We start from the raw sequence: 16021 nt of genomic DNA on the forward strand, positions 1-16021 counted from the left end.
CTGCCCCTAAAAGGCGGCACAATTCTGAATTTTTAAATTAAATGTTAATGTCACTGGATTAAAAATTTGCATTAATGATATCATATAAATCTTTTATATCTGCCTATTAATAGTCAATTTTTATCAATTTCCAAAAAGAAAATCTATTTGCCTAATGATTATGATTTTGTTGACTTATATATGAATGTGGTATATCTCTCCAGTCATTTTGATTTCTTTACATTGTAAGAATAAAAATTCAATATTTTAGATTAAATTTATTTCTACACATTTACTGTTTTGATGTTACTACAACTAAAGCATTTTAATATTTGCTAATATATAGAAATATATACTATTATCCAGGTAAGTATTTGATATTTACTTAGTTCTAAAAGTTTTTCATTAGAGTCCTATAGAACTTTCTCCAGCCCCAATATGATATGTGAATAAAAGACAATTTTATTTCTACTTTTCAAATCCTCTACGTAGGTATTTTTTTCTTACATTATTGTTTTGGCTAGGACTTCATCATGTTGAATTCAGTAGAGACTGAGTACTGAACTCAGTATAAATATTCTCAACAATGTGTCAATGTATATAATGTTTACAATAAGCATTTTATAAATATTCTTTTTTAGATAATTTTTGTTTCCTATATTTCCAGTTTTCTGAGTTGTGAGATATTATTTTTTCTATATTTCTGGATTCAATTAGCAAATATTTAGTTTTGCACTCTTAGGTTTGTATTTATAAATGAGATTAACATGTAATTATCTTTTTTTATAATGTCCTGGCCTCACAAAATAACATATATACTTACTGTTTCCATTGTGTGAAAAAAAACTTTTAAGATGGTTTCATTTTTCTCTAAAACATTTGGACAACTCACCAGTGAAACCATTTGTGCTTGGAGGTCCCTTTCTAAAAATGCTTTTGATCTTTTGTTAACACTATTGAACTGACAGAATTTTGTTTCTTCCAAGTTTGGTAAATTTTCTTTTTCAAGAAAGGTATGCATTTTAGTTAATAATCAAGTTTTGGGGCTTTAAGTTGTTTATCTTATGCTTTTATTTTTCTATTTTTCTATTTTGTGTAAGATTTTCATTGTGTAACTCTTTTCATTCCTAATATTGGCATTTGTGTTTTCCCTCTTTTTTCTTGATGAGTGTTTCTAAATATGCAAATGTTTAATATCTTCAAAGTAATTAAGACTGTTTGATTTTCTATAATGTATTTGTGTTATTTCATTAATATTTTTGCTTTTATTCACATGTACACTACTTATAAATTTCTTTATGGTTTCTTGAAGTAGATATTTAAATAATTGATCTTCAGACTTTTAAATCTTTTTTAATTTGACAGATATAAGGTTATACATTTTCATTAAATATTGCTTTGATTCTCTTCCAAGGGTTTTAATATATAGTATATACATTACGATTTAGATTAAAATATTTTCTAATTTCCCATGTGACTTCTTTAATGCTTGACTTACATAATTTGGTATTGCATATTTCCCAATCATTTAAGGGAACTTTTTAGTTATCTTTCTGTTGCACATTTTTACCTACATTTCTCTATGGATAGAGAATATACTCTGCACAATTACTGATCATAATTATTTTGAGAATTTGAGAATTATTTATTGTCTAACATACGGTATATTTTATCAAGTATTTTATAGACACTAAAATTGTATTTATTCTGTATTGGGCAGGTACAGCCCTCTATATTTGTCATATAGATCAAGTTTTTAAATCATGTTGTTTAGATAATCTCTTCTTGCTGCTTTTTTATGCCTCCTTGATTTTTATTTGCTTGTCTCTTAGTTGCTGAGAGAAATGAGTTGACATCTCCAATTGTGACTGTGTATTGATCTATCTTTCATTTTAGTTCTAACGAATTTTACTTCATATATTTTGAAACTACATTGTCAAGTGCTTTGAAACTACATTGTCAGGTGCATAAACATTTTACTTTTTTATATTTCTCTGTTGAATTCAGTCCCATTTTAGTATGAAAAAAATCCTTATGCTTTTAATAGTAACTTGTCTTAAATTCTATTTTTAATAATATAATAGTTAAGCAATTTTCCAATTTGCATACATTGAGAATGTTGTTGCACCATTCTCTCTCCTCTGCCTTCCATCTTTTCAGAGTGCCACCATGGTAGTCCCTTTGAAGGTTATATGTCCTTTCCTTTCCCTCTATCTACTTAAAACGTATCTTTCCTTTTAGATCTCAATAATTTTAACATAATATGACCCAGGTCCTTTTTTGTTATTCTTTCTTATATTGTTTTGTTTTTTCACTTAGGGTATTTAGAGATAAATTATGTGGGTTATATCTCACCAATTTTAGAAAATATTTAGCCAGTAGCTCTTCAAATTGTCTGGACTAATGCTGTCTTTTCTCACTTTATGGGATTCCAACATAAATCATGGAATCTTATGCAGTCGTGAAAAAGAACAAGGTCATGTCCTTTACATGGACATGTATGGAGCTACAGACCATAATCCTTAGCAACTAATGCAATAACAGAAAACCAAATGCCACATATTCTCACTTAGAAGTGGGAGCTAAATGATGAGAACATAAGGATATACAGAGGGCAACAACACACACGGGGAATTTTCTGAGGGTAAAGGGTGGGAGGAGGGAGAGGATCAGGAAAAATAATAATGGGTACTAGGCTTAATACCTGGGTGATGAAATAATCTGTACAACAAACTCTGATACCACAAGTTTACCTATGTAACAAACCTGCACTTGTACTCCCAAACTTAAAATAAAATGTTTTAAAAGCATATGGAATCCATAATTATTTCAAAGTTTAAAAAGTACATGATATATTTTTACCACTTTACAAAACACATTTAATTTATTTCTTTTATTTTCCATTTTTATATTTTTATCTCAGCCTCAATCTGGATACTTTCTATACGCTTAACTTCCAATTATTCTTTTTCTGCCATGTCCAAATAACTATTTAATTTCATGATAACTATTCTTTATTGTAAGAATTTTCTTCTATTTTACAGTAGTGGATATTTACCTAGATATTTAACAGTTTGGGCTTCCAAAGCTGCTCATTCTCATAAAATGGAAAGTAAAAAATGTTTTATTTTAAGCTATCAGTTCTAAAAACCCAATTATTGAGAAAACTGAATTAACATAAGTAAATTTATGACCATTTCATTATCAACAGAATACATTTCCTTTAAATTCTAGCTGGAATTTTACATAATTCTAGTGTATACATGGATAAAAGGTAAGCTTCTTTTACTGATGAATGTAAGCTCCGGGGTGTAGGGATATCTGTTTTGCTTTTTATGGCTGTTTTCAGCACCAAGAACAGAGACTGGCACAGACTGTCTCCTTTATTAAATGAATTAAATAAATTAGTGAATCAAGGTGAATGTGAAGAAGCGACTCATTTTTTTTGTATCCTCTCACAACATGATTTTTTTTTGTATCCTCTCCCAATATATTAATTTCTATGGCCACTAATCTTATACAAATAGCAGCATTTAAAAAACAGTAAAATATATGAGTGGTCTTGATTATAAAGTAATATTAATAACGTAATGTTTTCAAGATACATTTTATAATAAAGAACATTACTGGAAATTAAAATGTCATTTCATAATGATAAAAAGAACCGGTTCATCTAAAAGACATAAGGTTGAATATATATACATACTAGAACAGATGAAAAATATATTATTTGAAAACTGAAAAAACTAAAGGAAAGAACAGGAAAATAGGGAATCATAGCTAGATATTTTAATACAGTTTCTTAGTATTTGATAAAATAAACATACAAAAATCCAAAAGAATTAAAGATTTGAAAACCACCATCAGTGACTTTTACTGATCCACATTTTAGAACATGACATCCAACAGCTGCTTGATAGGTGTTCTATTTAAAAGCATGGGGTAATATTTATGAATGTAGGCTATATAGTGGGCAATAAAAATGTCTTAATATATTTCAAAGGATTAAAATAGAGTGTATTCTCTTGCCAAAATAATGTTAAATTAGAAATCAATAGCAATTAGATATCTGTAAAAGTCTCCATATATTTAAACATCATGTTTCTGAATAATCTATGGTTATGTGAAGAAATCACAAAGACCATTGATAATTGTTATTTATTTATTGTTGCTCCAGATATTACTGAGCCCTAGTACTGAAGTGCTATCAATGTGGAACTATGTGTGTATGTTCCTTTCATGTCTTTTACTATTAAGTAAATACAGCAACCTCCTCAGGTACATAATAAAAAAAAAAAAAAAATACAGGAAGAAAGATGTGAAAAAAAAAAAAAAAGCATTGCACAGTTTTTTGTTTGTTTTGCTTTGTTTTGTTTATAAAGAACCAGGGTGTAACATGAGTAGGATGCAGCCCAAATGAGGAAAGTTGCTGTTTCACTGTCACACATCCTGGCAGAAAGGTGTCATGACTACTCAGTTCCAGCCAAAATACGTTTACCTTTTAGGAAACTTTATTATTATTATTACTTTGAGATGGCGTCTTGCTCTGTTGCTCAGGCTGGAGTGCAATGGGGCGATCTTGGGCTTACTGTTACTCCTCCATCTCCCATGTTCATGCGATTCTCCTTCCTCAGCCTCCCAAGTAGCTGGGACTACAGGCGTTCACCGCCACACCTTGGTAATTTTTGTATTTTTAGTAGAGACGGGGTTTCATCATGTTGGCCAGGCTGGTCTGGAACTCCTGAGCTCAGGCAATCCGCCTGCCTTTCAAAGTGCTGGGATTACAGGCATGAGCCACGGCGCACGGCCCTTTTAGGAAACTTTGATGGAAACTTTCCAATTGCACTGCTAAGAGTACTGTGGAGAGTAAACCATACACATAGGGTGACTTTTCAGACTGTGATCTGTAATAAGAGCACATCATCACCATTCATCAACACAAAAATTTTCACAAAATGCATTGATAGTAAATAAATCCATTTTTTTTACTTTAATCTCTATTATTGGAAACTTACAAGAGCGCCTTACAGGCTAAAGATATTTTTAACTAAGGTTAATACATAATTATTTTCCAGATGATTAGTTGTTTTTTCCTTCAATTAAATCAGTGGATTTCACTTCTGTCCCACCTGCTTCATTAGCCTGGCCATTGTTTTCTGGTAGTCCAAGGTTATTTAAAGTACCACCTTTTTACAAGCCCCTTTCTGATTTCACTGATAGTATTGGTGTTTACTTCTCATATGTTTAATAAATGTTTTTCTCTTATTTACTTCATTTCATTAAATACTAAATACAAATCTCTGTTAAAAACATTAGCTGAATTTTCACTTAATACTCCCAATAACCCACATGACAGGTACCCTTATAGTATTAGCACTCTTACCTTCCCGAGAAGAAAACGTGAATCACATCAAGATTAGATTACCTCTGAATTTCCAATGAACAATAAGTACCACAGGGAGGATTTCAAACCAGACACCCTGAGTTCAGAGCTGAGGTTCTTGTTCACCCCACATGTACCACCTACTCATCTATAGTTAGAAAAAATATACAAATAGTTACACTAATTATAATATACAACAATTAAAAAGTATATACTTCCTCCTATCACACACACCCATCCAAACTATCTCCAAATTCTCTCTTTGTTTAACATCCAATCCTCTAAACCTCTAATCTTAATATGTGTAGGTCAAAATACCATAAGTCTCACCAAGAGAACCTCTGGCAATATTCCCCTAAATGATGCCCTTGCTTTCAGTCGTGCTCACAGATAATCCACACAGTAGCAAGAAAGGATCTTCTGAAATGTAAATTATATCATGTCATCCCAAGTTAAAGAATTTCAGTGAGCTTTCCACTGCATGGAGTGTAAGATCTGACCTGGTTTTCCCTTCCAATATCATTCTATGCCATTTTAATCCTCATTGACTATTGTCTTGGAATACCAGTCTCCTTTCTTTCCCTCAAAGTTTCCAAGATCCCCCGTCCCTTCACTTACTGCTGCTTTTTCCACTTGAAAGAGTCTCCCATTCCAACTGACGTACTCCTCTAACTCAGAATCATACCCAAACCCACACAGGATTTTCTTTCTCAGCTTTCAGATCTCAAATCAAATGTCTCTTCTAAGAAACCTTTATTGTTTTTCCCTATCACACTACTCTTCTCGTTTCCTCTCTACAATTTTCTTATTTTACAATTATAAATTTACATGTTTATGTCTGCCCTCTACATTCATCCACACTTTTATTAAAACAAGTATCCACGTAGTAACATATTGGTAAGTGTTTGTAAGTATTGGTAAATGTTTTTCAAAGGGGTTCAAAAATTTTTTTTGATCTGTGGTGTGTATCAGTCACGTCTTGCATTTCTTTTTTTTTTTTTTTTTTTTTTTTTTTTTTTTTTTTGAGACGGAGTCTCGCTCTGTCGCCCAGGCTGGAGTGCAGTGGCCGGATCTTGGCTCACTGCAAGCTCCGCCTCCCGGGTTCACGCCATTCTCCTGCCTCAGCCTCCCCAGTAGCTGGGACTACAGGCGCCCGCCACCTCGCCCGGCTAGTTTTTTTGTATTTTTTAGTAGAGACGGGGTTTCACCTTGTTAGCCAGGATGGTCTCGATCTCCTGACCTCGTGATCCGCCCGTCTCGGCCTCCCAAAGTGCTGGGATTACAGGCTTGAGCCACCGCGCCTGGCCACGTCTTGCATTTCTATAAAAACATACCAGAGACTGGGTAATTTATAAATAAAAGAGATTTAATTGGTTTAGGGTTCTGTAAGCTGTACAGGGTGCATGATGCTGACATATGCGTGGCTTCTGGAGAGGCCTTAGGAAATTTAGAATCATGATGGAAAGCCATGATTTAGAAGACAGCATGTCTTAACTGGCAGGAGCTGGAGCAAGAGAGAGGTGGGGGAGGTGCCACACACTTTTAAACAACCAGATCTCCCGATAACTCACTCACTAGAACAGCACCAAGGAGACCAAGGGGATAGTGTTAAAGTATTCATGAAGGCTCATCCCCAAGATCCAATCACCTCTCACCAGGCTGCATATCCAACACTGGGAATTACAACTGGACATGAGATTTGGGCAGGGACACAGATCCAAACCATATCATGGTGCTTGCCAATTTACATGCTATTAATACTATCATCTTGGCTAAAATGAAGCCACTAGCATGATGTCAGCTGCCTCACAAAATGTTTGAAAAGGTAGTAATGAGTTCTTATTAGCAGACATTAGCTGGCTTTCCACTTGGCCCATGTCTATTCCATTTACCACAGTGGTAGCAGTACTTAGCATGATAAAGTATGTTACCTTATACTTAATGGTGAAAAACTGAATGCTTCTGCCCTCAGATTGGGAACATTTAGGGATGCCCACTTTCACCACTGCTATTTAACATAGTACTAGAAGTTCTAGTCCACGTATTCAGATCATAAAAATGAAAGAAAACAGTCCCTAATTCCCAATTGTCTGCATACAGTAACCCAAAAAATCTAAAAACAACAACAGAAAACCCTCTTACAATTAAAAACTCAGTTCAGCAAAGTGGTAGGATACACAATTACTATAGAAAAATCATGTGCTAACAACAAAAATGAGGACATATAGATTATAACTATAATACAATTTAAAGTTACTCAAAAATGAAATAATTAGGTGTATATCTAACATATAGAGGATTACATGTTAAAGACTACAAAATGCTGATCAAAAGAACCACAGAAGATATAAAACCACAGAAGATATAAATAAAAAATATTCCATGCTCATTGTTTCAAAGATTCAACATAGCTAAGAAGCAAATACTCCTTACATTGATATACAGATTTATCACAGTTCCTTTCAACATCTCAGGGAAATTTGTGTAGATATAGACAAGATTCTTCTAAAATTTATTTGAAATTAAAAAATGACATCACTGAAACATTTCTAAGATTAAAGAAAGTCAAATGAATCAGTCTATCCCATTTCCAGACTTCTTATAGAGCTGGAGTAATCAAGACTATGTAATATTGCCAGAGATGAACACATTGAACAAAACAACAAAACAGAGAACTCAGAAGTAGTTTTACACACATACAACCAACTGAATGTTTTAAGAAGTTGCAAAAGCAATTCAATGAAACAATATGTTTTCAACAAATGGCGCCTGGCTAATTGTGTATCAATAGGCAAGAAAAAAAAAAAAAAAATGACGGCCGGGCACGGTGTCTCACGCCTGTAATCCCAGCTCTTTGGGGGCCGAGGTGGGTGGATCACCTGAGGTCAGAAGTTTGAGACCAGCCTGACCAACATGGCGAAACTCCATCTCTACTGAAATTACAAAAATTAGGTAGGCCTTATGGTGCACACCCGTGATCCCAGCTACTCAGGGGCCTGAGGAAGGAGAATTGCTTGAACCCAGGAAGCAGGGGTTTCAGTGAGCCAAGATCAGTCGACTGCACTCCAGCCTGGGCGATAAGAGCGAGACTCCACCTCAAATAAATAAATAATAATAACGAAAATAAAAAACTATAAAACTTTAAAAGATTGCGCTGTAGAAAACTTTGGGACACAGGGCTTACTTAGGCTTAACTTAGGGACATAGGGTGTAATCATGACACTGAAAACATGATTTCTAAAAAAAAGAAATCAATACGTTGGAATTTATCAAAATTAAAACATTTTGCTGTGCAGAAAACAAATTCTAATCACAGGATAAAAACACAAATTACAGATTGAGATAAGATATTTGCAAACCAGATGCCTGGTAAAGGACTAGGAACAAAAGTATATAAAAGACTCTTAAGACTCAGTAATTTAAAAAAATTCAATTACAAAATGAACAAAAGACATGAAAAGGCATTTCACTGAAGAGGATATACAGATGTCAAAAATGCACATAAGTTGTTCAACATCACTAGCCATTAGGATAATGCAAATTAAGAATACAAGTTGGTATTACTGAGAGATACAGAACATCAAAAAATAAAGCATAATGAAAATACCAAAAGTTGGATAAGTTACAAAGAAAATAGATACAACATACATTGCTGTGGGAATGTAAAATGGTACAGTCACTCTAAAAAATAATCTAGGAATTTCTTATAAAAATAAACATACTTACTATAAAACCCAGCAATGGCACTCTTGGGCATTTATCCTAGAAAAATAAAAACTAGGATAAATGCCCTAGAAGATACAAAGAAGATTAAAAAAAAAAAAATTACATACACTCAAAATTCTGTGGAAGCCTATCATAGCAGCTTTATTTGTAATAGCAAAAATCTGAAAATAACCAAAATGCCTCTCAATGGGCAAATGTTTAAACAAACTTTGATGAATCTGTACTTTGAAAACTGTTGAGCAAGAAAAAAGAACAAACTTGATTCAAACAAGTTGATAGATCTCAGCATCATGCTGATGAAAAAACAAAAAAGGTCACTCTCAAAAGGTCAAATACTCTACAATTTCATTAGATAACATTCTCAGAATAACAAAATTATATAGAGGGAAGTTGATTAGCAATTTCCATAATTCAGGGATGGGGTAGGGGAGGGCTTGAGTGTGTACAAAATGGTAGTACCAGGGACATCTTTGCAGTAATGAAATAGCTCTGTGTCTTGATTGTAGTGATGGCTACACAAATTACAAATGATAAAATAATAAAGTACTGTATATACAAATTGTACTAATGTGAACTTCCTTATTTTTATATGATATAAGATGTATCCATTGGGTGAAACTGGGTGAAAGGTTTGTAAGAATTTTCTGTGCTTTATCTCAATTATTTATGAATCTATAGTTACTTAAATAAAATGTTTAAAAATAATTTGAGTACATATACTAGATGAAAAATGCTGAAACATTTAAAATACAAGTTGAAAATATTTGGGGGTACAGGGTCATGGTGTTATGACCAATGTGATTTTCATAACTAAGAAATACTATGGTGTCTTTTAGCAAAGACTTTCTACCAAAAGCAACCTACAGTTGCTTAAATTTTTCATATATTTCAATCAAACAATCCCTGAGAATGTGAAACATGGGATTCTTTGTAGTTGATATTCATTGATCAGTGTTTACACTTTACTAATTTAAGACATCACTAATTTCTTCTAACAATATTTAGTGTTCCTAAAAAACAGCGACCTAGAGTTGCTTTTTCCAAAATCGTAGTGGTTGTGTTATATTTACATGTACGAGTAGAAGTGTTGGGATTTGAACACCGTTCTCTTTGCAAATATACTTCAATTTAACAAATTCAAAAGGCCTACATTTTTTCTCCCACATGTTTGATTTTGTAATGAAACCTAGAGGTTCATGTCTATTGAAATTTTAAGTCAATGATACAGTAATCCCCCCCTTATCCATGGTTTCACCTTCCACACTTTCAGGTTCCTACAGTCACCTGTGGTCCAAAAATAAGTGAGTATGGTTAAGAAGATCTTTTGAGAGAGAGAGAAAAAGACCACATTTACATAACTTTTATCACATTATGTTGTTATAATTGTTCTATTTTGTTGCTATTGTTGTTAATCTCTTGCTTTGCCTAATATATAAACTAAACTTCATCATAGGTACATATGTATCTGACAAAAAAAAACAAAAAACAAAAAGCTATGACATTATCTGTCCTTTCAGGTACCCACTGGGGGCCTTGGACTGCATCCTCCATAAATAAGAGGACTACTGTACTTAAAGATCTTCAGTAACACAAACTTGTTAAATTTGAAGTTAACACCACAAGATGCATTTTAAGTTATTGTGTTGTAGTTAAAAGGTCTCATGAAATTTTGGTGAAAAAAAAAATAAAAGGTGAGAGAAGAAGACAAATTAGGTTATTATCAGATGACGAAAACAAAACCCAATTAAAGTTAAAATCTATTGTACCAGAAAGTAGTTTAATTAATACTAACTTATCTACTGTGTTGTTTTTAGCTCCAAGTAAATTTCCAATGATATGGAACACATTTTTTAATGCACCGTTTTTCTAGTTCAGTAACTCTTCCATGTGTGCTTACATTTATCACATACTTTGAAAAAACGTTCTCTGGGAATTTGAAACATGGGATTCTTTGTACTTGATATTCATTGATGAATCTTTACACTTTACTAACTTAGAACATCATTAGTTTCTTCAAACAATATTTAGTGTGCCTACCAGGCACTGGGGCCAAAATCAGTAAATAAGAAAGATGTGGCTCCTGCACTCAAGGGGCTTATAGCCTAATGGGGAAAGAGAGAGGAGTAAAAAGACCGTTGCAATGCAGGATGGCAAGAATGAGGATGGGAAAATATAAACTACAACAGGATCACATAGAAAGTCACATAAAATTTGGCAACAGAAGAAGAAAGGAAATGATACTCGGGCTAATATAAACAGATAAGTAAAGTTTTCCATCTGAAAGCAGTTGCAGAAAGTGTTTCAGGCTGATAGAACACACATGATAGTCCAGAGTGAAAACACTATCAATGGCAAATTGTTGTCGTGTTCTAAAGAAAGCAAAGGGTAATTCACTAAGTTCCCAATTTCAGAACCACCTTAATCAGCTATACACTGAAGTGTAGTATCTTTAACAGACAGTGTTTATTTTACTAGAGGATATTAGGTATGTTGTTTGATTTTCTGATTTTTTTTTTCTCTTTTGTTTTGTGAACAAAAATGAAACTTTAATTTCATTTTTTCGTTTTAATAGAGATGGGGTTGTGCCATGTTGCCCATGCTGATCTGGAACTCCTGGACTCAAGCAGTCCACCCACCTCAGCCTCCCAAACCCTGTGATTACAATTGTTAGCCATTGTGCCCAGCCCTAGGGAACTTTAATTTCTACTAATTCCCTGTGCCTCCTAGTTTCCAAGGTATGCCTAGTCCTCCTTCAGAAGCAGTCCTCTCTCAAGACTGTCATTTCTTGTTCTGAACAATTTCAAATCTCTTTCTGTCAATTTCTCTGCAGCCAGTGTTCTGATCCCCCAGGTTTTGGACCAATTATTACGTCTTCACTCTTGTGAGACGTTTTCTTAGAGGGGTTGCTTTCACCTGTATTCCACCGTCACTGGGCTCCTATTTAGTGTGGGCTCCAGAATGGGTTGGGCCTGGCTTGGGCATTTAACTTTACACATAAATCAAGAGCAGTAGCACCGTGTGTCCTGTCCTGTAATTATCCTATATGCATGGATTTGTGATTTTTGTTTGGATGCCCTCCTTATGAAACTGTATGATTATTAGAAAACAGACTTTAAATGAAGTAGTTGCCATTATTCGATTAACCTGGAAATCAGCAATCAGAAATTTTGAAACTTCACTTAAGGAATCTAAAAATCTGCTCATGGCCAACCTGAGATATCAACAAATAAGACAATATCACTGGATAAAATAGAATTAGATACCTCTTAGTACCAAAAATGAAAGCAGTAGAAACTAGGAACTTTTCCCAATTTCTCTTTTTGTTTTCTTATTTTATTATTAGAGTAGGAAAGAATGACATGGTATGAGAGGTCTGAGAAAAATATCTTTGTAAACATTTTTGAATAGTAAATATTACTATTCGATAGAAGACAGATTTCTCCACTTACTAGCTTTGTGACTTTGGAAAGTTAATTAACTTTCTGAGTTTTAGGTACATCATAAATTACATAGAAATAAGTTAATTATGGCAAATTCTTAGAACAATTTCAGTACATGATGAATTTAAAACATGGTATTAATTATTACATTATATGAAAATCGGAACTAAATTTGAAAATATATTTGCATACAATTATTGTAAGTTGTCCCCTGCTTAGCTTGCTTCTTAGATTTCTCCTGTTTCTTTTTAAGCTGTGATTTTCCAACACCATCTCTAACTGCTCTTGAAAAGTAGACTTAGTACTTTGTTGAGCTGAACATGCTTGAAGGAACCCTCTTAGCATGTTTCAATGGAACCAAAAAAGTGTGTAGACTCCGAGATAAACACTTTGCTGTTACATGGAGAGAGAAATGACAGAAAATGTGTGTGTTCTGGGTTTTAAAAATCAGTATGTTTTGCAGCACTGTGAAAATGAGTAGCTTCTAATGCTTGCCAAGTTAAACCCAGCTAGGCCAAATATTGTTAGAGCTCCTCCTAATGGAGGTAAATGATGAAGGAGGGACACATTTGCCAGCATATTCTCCTTCTCTGAGTAGTAAATAGTAGAAACCTACTCTGCCTATTTGCAGTTAGTGCAGTGGTTCAGAGCAAGATAAACATTTCTTTTGTAACATTAGAGAAAACAGTTCCAGTTCTGATGATGAGGAAAATTGCCCTGTTATTTCTCTGGATGTAGAAATACAAATGCTTTTTGTTGGAAGAGCTGACACAATTGAATGCCATGTTAAGATAATCATGGACATTTTTCTCAACTATCTAAATCATCCCATAGCAATTGATGCATAAACTATTCATTTGCAATGTCATAAAGGAAAAAAACGTGCCTGTATTCAAAAAACATTCAAATCTCATTTACGCCATGCACGACTGTCCTATTAAATTCAATATGGGGTTACAATAAAATTTTTGGATTTCCTGTCCTACTTCATCTCTAATGTAGCACATGTGTCTCTACCTGTCTCTATGAAGGGCAAACATAATTTTAAATTGATGAACAATTTCCTTTCCAGACAAATCACACAGACATAATTTACAGTGAATGAAACGGCATATCTAAATCTTCATTTTTGTAGATAATGATTATTTAGCCCTCTAATTCATTCAGATACTTTTGAGTTTCTCCTTTTGAAAAGAAAAACCATCTTGAAATACTTTCTAAAATAAATTTCTTTACGGAAATGAAAAGAAAGGTTAATTACAATTCTCCAAAATATTCTTAAATGGCTACTCCTGTCAGATGAGTTACAAAAGGATATTTTAAAAAGGCGACACTTATAGATGATGACAACAGGAGTATTTTACCCAGCATATCATATTAACTGCTGTTTTCTTTTATATGCATAAGGAGAAAATGTTGGCTTTAGTGTAGAAACCAAAAGAACATTGTAATTTAGGAACAAGGACTTTATCTAGAAAATTCTATTGAGCAGTTTGTAATGCTAATGCATGCATTTAGCCATACTTCACCTTAGAAAGGACTTATCTGATAGCTTGTAATTGAGAATAAGGTTTTCTTCTAAAGGGAAAAACAACTAACCATACAAAAGAGGACACATGCAATTCATTTCCCCATTAGCCAAGAATTATATCTTTAACTGGTAATAACTCCTGATTTTGGACATAAGGAAGGTCTAACTACTGAGAGTAAGTTTTTAAGCATCTATTTGTTAACCTGAAAGAGGGATAATTTTATTAAAAAGTCAATGGATTTAACTTTATATAATCTTTTTTTAAAGATAATAAATATTATTTAAAGATTAACTGATATCAACCAATAAATACTTTGACTATTGCTAGTTGAATTAAGTATAATTAAGTATTAGGTAAAGTGATCATTTGAATTTTAGATTTACAAATAGTGGAAATAAAATTGTTACTTCAGGGCAAGTGCTTTTTTTAAATTATTATTCTGTGTATTGCTAGTGTTCAAGACACACCTGACACATAATCAATGTTACATAAAGACTTTTTGTTTTGGGTGGGTGGATATATAGATGAGCAGATTCAAGTTAGATGTGCTCTATTTTTTTCTTTCCTTTTTTTTTTTTTTTAATTCAAAGTCTCAATCTGTCTTCCCAGCTGGAGTGCAGTGGCACGATCTCCGCTTACTGCACCCTCTGCTTCCTGGGTTCCAGTGATTCTCCTGCCTCAGCCTCCCAAGTAGCTGGATCTACAGGTACGTGCCACCATGCCCGGCTAATTTTTGTATTTTTTCATAGAGATGGGATTTCACCATATTGGACAGGCTGGTCTTGAACTCCTGATCTGTAAGAAAGGCTATCATTATATCCTTTCCTCATTATCAAAACATGTTAACTGTTATTGTACTTCTTGAATTATTTTTATTTCTTCCCAGCAAACTGGGAATACATCTTCCCATTGTGTATGGCATTCACATCCACCGTCAGGCACTTGGTAAGCCAACATTGACAATTTTTCATAAAATTTAGTTACATTTGAAATGTACTAGGTTTGATACTTCTTAGGGTTTTAAGCAATACATAACATAATTTATCTAGCTTCTGTGATACTTAATATACCCCAGGCTTTACCTGCCTTCTAAATTAAACTGTAGGAAAAAAAATAGAGAGGCAATAAATCCATAAATCTGTGGATATTGATATAACATGTGAAAGACAGGTTTATGAGGTTATAGGGTGGCTTAGAAACTAAATTATACCTGATAATGTTGAAATAAAATTTAGTGAAGTTTAAGATTTTATTTGCATGGTAAGTAATTTACTTTATTTTTTCTCATCAAATTTCAGCTGACTTTTTTGTTGCATTGAATTCATTAAGGAGTCTTAAAATAAGGGAAAAAAGAAAAAGTGACAACAAAATCAGCTGAGAACATCTTATTGCTGAAATCGGCAAATGGTTCATTCGTCTGACAGGACATATTGTTATAATTGGAGACTCCAGTTTCTTCTTGAAAAGTAAGCCACATCTCTGAAAGCTATAAGCAGCAGAGACAGGGCATCTCTTAAAATTCCTCTTTAGCTAAAACTAATATCTGAATATCTTAAATCTAAACAATGAAACACAGAAAGAAAAAAACAACAAAACACATATATTAATAATTTAATTTTAAAACTTAATATTCAAATTGATCTATAGCCAGTCAAATGATCAGTTTGCTCATTTAATGCATTCAGGAGTGGTTTTATATTTAAAAAATGGTTTCTTTGATCATACATCTGTGAAAGTGTACATAACCACGATGAATGATTGCAGAGCCTGCCATTCTTCAGGAAGCAGAGCGTAAAACAGTATTATAATAGATACCCTTACTGGGCATTATCAATCATTCTAGGCATTTTTCTAAAATATTTTTAAAAGTAACTTATTTATGCATAAAACAACCTACACAGCAAGTGTTTTACTATTGTTTTTTTGTAGATGAAGAAACTGATTCACAGCAGGGCTGAGAA

Source organism: Rhinopithecus roxellana, chromosome 3 (genome assembly GCF_007565055.1).
Source record: "Rhinopithecus roxellana isolate Shanxi Qingling chromosome 3, ASM756505v1, whole genome shotgun sequence".
NCBI classification, from domain to species: Eukaryota; Metazoa; Chordata; class Mammalia; order Primates; family Cercopithecidae; genus Rhinopithecus; species Rhinopithecus roxellana.